This window comes from Myotis davidii, unplaced genomic scaffold (genome assembly GCF_000327345.1).
Source record: "Myotis davidii unplaced genomic scaffold, ASM32734v1 scaffold735, whole genome shotgun sequence".
NCBI classification, from domain to species: domain Eukaryota; kingdom Metazoa; phylum Chordata; class Mammalia; order Chiroptera; family Vespertilionidae; genus Myotis; species Myotis davidii.
The window spans coordinates 367,874-373,479 of NW_006286235.1; the positions used below are offsets into that span (position 1 = coordinate 367,874).

General features: G+C 39.1%; 1 pseudogene; it reads right to left on the reverse strand.

The window, feature by feature from the left end:
- Window positions 1-3,802: 3,802 nt before the first annotated feature.
- On the reverse strand, window positions 3,803-4,927 carry LOC102762037 (annotated as a pseudogene).
- Window positions 4,928-5,606: the final 679 nt, after the last annotated feature.

A 5,606-nucleotide genomic window follows, 5' to 3' on the forward strand; every position in this document is an offset into this window, starting at 1 on the left:
TTGTTGAGCTGCGTCAGGTGTTTTGTAGAATGGTCCTCCGCTGGGATTTGGCTGATGTTTTCCCGTGACTAGACTGGGGTTATGGGTTTCGGAGAGGAAAATCACTGAGGGAAAATCCCCTTGCTATCACACCATATATCCTATCATACAAGTATGCATATTGTAAACTGGATTAACTCTGATGTCTGCCCTAATAACTGAGTGTTTGTCAACTTTGTTTTTATGGCTTTATAGCTTATTTCTTTTTCATTGCTGAACTAGAGGCCCAGTACTGGATTCAGGAGTGGGTGGGGTCCCTCGGTCTGGCTGGCAATTGGGCCGATAAGGCTGGTTGGCCAGGGGAAGGGACTGTGGGAGGTTGGCCAGCTCAGGAGATTGGCTGTGGGAGCGTACTGACCACCAGGGGGGCAGCTCCAGCATTGAGCATCTGCCCCCTGGTGGTCAGTGCGCATCATAGCTACCAGCCAGTCATCTGGTCATCCAGTCTTCCTGTCATAATGGTCACTTAGGCTTTTATATATATATAGATAATATTCTGTTTCACAGATTTGCAACAGTTAGTTTACTTACCTATTGAAGGGCTTCTTTGTTGCTTTCATTTAGGGGCAATCTATATTATAAAAGGCCTGTGGCCCTAAAGCTGTCACACTGTAACAACCAACAACCAAACTCACCAGAAGGTGCATGGAGCACCTCTCGGTCCCTCCCGTACCCCCCTTCCCCCCGACCAAGAGCTGCTGGTGGCAGCAGGGTAGGGCTCACAGGTTACATGGCACAGCCCACAGGCTCCAATCGCAGCAAGGCTGGCAGCTGGCAGGTGGGCGGGGCCGCACGATTTTGCACGCTGGGCTTCTAGTTATAAATAAAGCTGATATAATAATTTGCACACAAGTTTTCATGTAAACATATGTCTTTAAATCAATTGGTAACTAGGAGCAAAATTTCTGGATAATCTGATAAGAAGACTAAGAATTGTCAAAATGTCCAAAGTAGCACTGCCATTCGCATTTCCACCAGCAGTTAATCAGTGTTCTTTTTTTCCATTCGTACCATCAGTGTCTCAGCTGTGATGGTGGTTTATGACTACATAAAATGGCCAAACTCATCAAACTCAATACCTTACAAGAAGGGCTTTTTTGTTTTGTTTTGTTTTGTTTTTGTATGTAAATAGCACCTTAACAAAAGTGAAAACAAACAAAAAAAATTAGAAAAAAAATGGACTCTGCTCTTTTGAAACACATTTAATTTTTATTTTGACCCTTACCTTTCTCTCAACTTGTCTTTCACCGGTTTTCTCTTCAATCTCATCAACTTGTCTAATGAAGGTGCAGCTAGTTTCTCCTCTTATAGGAGAAACTAGGACACTCTCCTCCTTTGCCACCACATTCCTTAGCTTGCCCAACCACAACCTTTTGTTATAGAAAAGATTAAAAGTAACTCCATAAGGGAAAACTCTCATGATAAACTTCATTTAGGTTCCCTGTTGTCTGTTCTTGTAATAAACTATACAAAAATAAATGTTCGCACTCATCAAACTGGAATTATTTATTAGTATTCATCTTTCTCACCCTGATTAGATGTTAAAAGTTATTATTCAGAGATAATGTCTTTCTTTTTCATTGCTTCTTTGTTGTAAAGAACTCAGGGAAAAGTAGGCTCTTAAATATATGTTAAGTAAATGTATACATTTAAAAAATGTTTTGTAATCTAGCGTATTACTTTGCTAGGGTTACCATGACAAAATACCACAGACTGGGTTTGCATTGAGTTATATTAGAGTAGGGCCCACCCTAGCAGCCTTAGTTTAACTTAATCACGTTTTTTAAAGACTTTATTTCCAAATGCAGTCACATTCAGAGGTACTGGGTGTTACAATTTCAACATATCAATTTTGAGAGGGGACCCAATTCAGGCAATTACATTTCTTGGAAAATGGAATAAACTATAGATAGCAAAGAACACATTGACTTTTTTTTTTTGTCTTCCTGTTTTTGTGTGTGTGGTTTTTTTTTGTTTTGTTTTCTTTTTGATCTGATAATCTCTCTGGAGAGTGAATTCTGAGGACAAGATTAATGCCTTATTTCCCTTTCCATCTCTTCACACCTAATAGACTGGTAATTAGTAGGCAGTGAAAAAACATTTGTTAAATTTCACTGCATTAAACTGAATTAAATGCACGGACACAAATGAGCTAATTCACCATCAAACAATTGATGCTCACTTAGCGTATACAGGTTCTTAATGCAGAACTGGAGTGAGAGACCAGCCTCCTCTTTGATTGTCCTCTGGGTCTTTAATATCTTCCATTCATTTTTCTTACACAACTTAATGTGTTAATAAAATCTACAACAGTTTAAAACTCTTTGGGAACAGATATATTAATGCAGTTTTCCAGATTGGACTATCCTGTGAATTAACAAGGGCAGGCGAAAACCACCAGAATTGCCACAGAAAGATAATCAAATCCACTTTATTTATTTTTAAACAATTTTTATTGATTTCAGAGAGGAAGGTAGAGGGAGAGAGAGATAGAAACATCAATGATGAAAATCATTGATTGGCTGCCTCCTGCATGCCCCACACTGGGGATCGAGACCACAACACAGGCATGTGCCCTGACCGGGAATCCAACCATGACCTCCTGGTTCATAGGTCGATGCTCAACTACTGAGCACACTGGCTGGGCTACTTTATTTTTTAAGATTAACTTTGAAAAGTTAACCAAGTGTTAGGTATGTATGATATGTTTGCTCAGCAATACTAAGCTTGAGATTCTTTTAGCACAACTTGCTTATTTTATAATTATTTTAAAAATCATGAGTCTGTATATATGCCCAACTATTTCAACTGTATGAAAATAATTAAAATATGCCTTACATGTGAGAGTTTTATCTATTAGCACTCTTCACAATTTCAAAATGCTTAAGTTGTAGCTCCAAAAACAGGATGAAATTGAATCAGGTTTTCTAGAACATTTACATCCCTCAGAAGTGGAAAGTGTTTGATCATTTTTGGAATATAAAATAATAATAAATTTGATGTTATATGCTTTCATGTATGTATCTATAGCATGAATAAGTTAACTCAAATAATATGTTACTCCATATGAATCAAGTAACAAAATGCTTTCACAGCAATTAATTTTTTGTCCTTAAATTTAAAATTTGGCAACATATATATACTTTTCAAATTAAAAACTTAAGAAGTGTAAACACTATGTCTATATTTTCAAAGTATTTGCATATCTATAATAATAAAAGGGCAATATGCTAATTAGACCAAACATCCTTCTGGGCGTCATTCCAGATGTCCTTCCAGATGAAGCCAGGGCCAGAACGAAGCCCAGGTCCTGGGTGCCTGGCTGCGGTGTCCGGAGGGAAGCAGCCTGGGTCCCGGGGGCTGGAGGGAAGCCAGTGCCAGCAGCTGGGGGAAGGAAGGCCTACTCTTGCATGAATTTTTGTGCACTAGGCCTCTAGTGTCTATTTATGATAGAGAACTGAGAAACAACATTTACTTTTGGGATGATTAGTAAATTTGTGTGAGTGTTTTGTTTTGTTTGTTTTGTATCTAATAATCTTAAAGTATTTTATTGAATTCAACCACAATAAGATTAATATACAAATAAGTAAAAATGATTCTATAACATAAAAAAACAAACTTTCTGAATTTGAAAAGTGAATAATATATGCAGTTCTCATTTTATCAACTGACTTTAGCTAACAAGTGAAAAATACAACATTCCTTTTGCTCATTTCCTGTGGGATGCCTGTAGTGTTCTTCAAGTAATAAAGAATCTACCTGACTACAGACTAACAAAGAGATACATAGAAGAAGCACTGATTAAAATGATAAATGTCCCAAACAGTGGAAGGAGCATTTTGCCAGAGGACGCAGAGGGATGGGTTTGGGAACCTGGAACTGGACCCGGAGCTGGAGCTGGTGCTGGAGTAGGATTGTCTATATCTTCTTGACTTTTATATTCAGGTAATGGAAAATATTCTGAAGTTTTCCTTCTAGGCATTTGGATGGGTCCATGACTCTTCATACCAGGTAAGACAGTGGACTCCTGGCTTTTCATTCCAGGGTTTTCAAGCTTCTGTTTTTTAGCACCAGGGCTGGCAACATAGATGGGTAGAAAATATCCCATGTTCTCAACACAATTTGCCATTTTTAGTCCTTCTAGAAATGCACACTCGTAATGGCTGCAGGTCTTGTTTGTGCTTCGAAGGATAAGATTATTGCTAGCCCATCCTGTGACACATGAAAAATCTCATTCAGAGGTATTATAATAATTCTTTCACTGTCTCTACCAAAAAATGTTTCAATGGCAACTCCAAAGCATGTGTGAATGGTTAACAGAATGTGTTGGTCACTTGCTGCTTGAGCTTAGCTGAATGTGCCAAGGTAAAATGGCCAAATCTGGCTTGGTTTAGCCCTCCAAAGGCAAATGAAGTTCCCTGGCTTGTGCTATACGCCACATTTTTGTAGTTATCCTCACAAGGTCTTTTCAGCAATCGCAGGGCTCTGGCCAGGTAAAAATGAAAAGCTTTGAACTGGAAGCCATAGATCTAATCTTTTCGAGACTGGCCAGCCATCTTCACAGCTTCATTGAACAGATGGTAAAAGGAAGTTTGCTCTTGAGCTTCAGAAATATATGCCATCAGGGCTATTCCATGGTTATCCTTAAAACTCATGGGGAGAGAGAGCTGAGTTTTCCGAGCTTCCCACGTGGCTTTTGCATTTCCCCACACATCCTCGAACAGCTGGTGGGCCTGGCAAGTGACTCCATTATTTGTCTGGAGAAGTTGAGGAAAGTTGTCTGTGGCCTACTTTTGTTCCCATGCTGCCTTGTACCTGAGCATGTGTTTTAGAAGCAGTTTTGTTGGGGAGGGCCAAGATTGGTTGGAATTTTTACCTGCTTTACCATTTCTGTTTAAGTGACTTTTTTTCTTGAGCCTGAGTGAGTGCATTGATATCTCTCAATATAAATGATTATAAGGAGCCCAATCTACACTAGACGGGAAGACCAATATCACATAGGAACTAACAATCATGAGTGTCATGAAAGGACAAATAAAGAATTCTCTGGAATGTTATATAAAAGGATATTATGTTCAAAAGCAACAATTATAATAAGAAGGAATAGAAAGTGGTCAGCTCAGAGGCTCTCCTGGTCTACCCGGACTTCAGCTCCCAGTTCCTCAGTGGGAAAATGTCAGAGGCCAAGAGCCATGCCTGTCACCTCATTAGTTTGCTTCTCTCACAACTGTCACCTGTGCCTGCCATTCACTAACCAGAAACTGGCACTTAAAGTGCATTATTCAGGTTTATATTATTTATCATGACAGAGCCGGTCTGGTACCATTTTCTTTAACTGTACAAATGGCAGTGTATTGGTTCACTTGGGCTTCCTTAATTCCACAGACTGGGTGGCTTAACCAACATAGATGTATTTCTTCATAGTTCTGGAGGTTACAAGTCAAAGATCAAGGTTCTGTCAAGTGTGGTTTCCTCTGAGACTTCTTTCTTTGCCTTATAAGTTATACATTAATTCAACCTCTTGCTGCCTCTTCTCATGGTTGTGAATCTGTGCATGTTTGATTCCA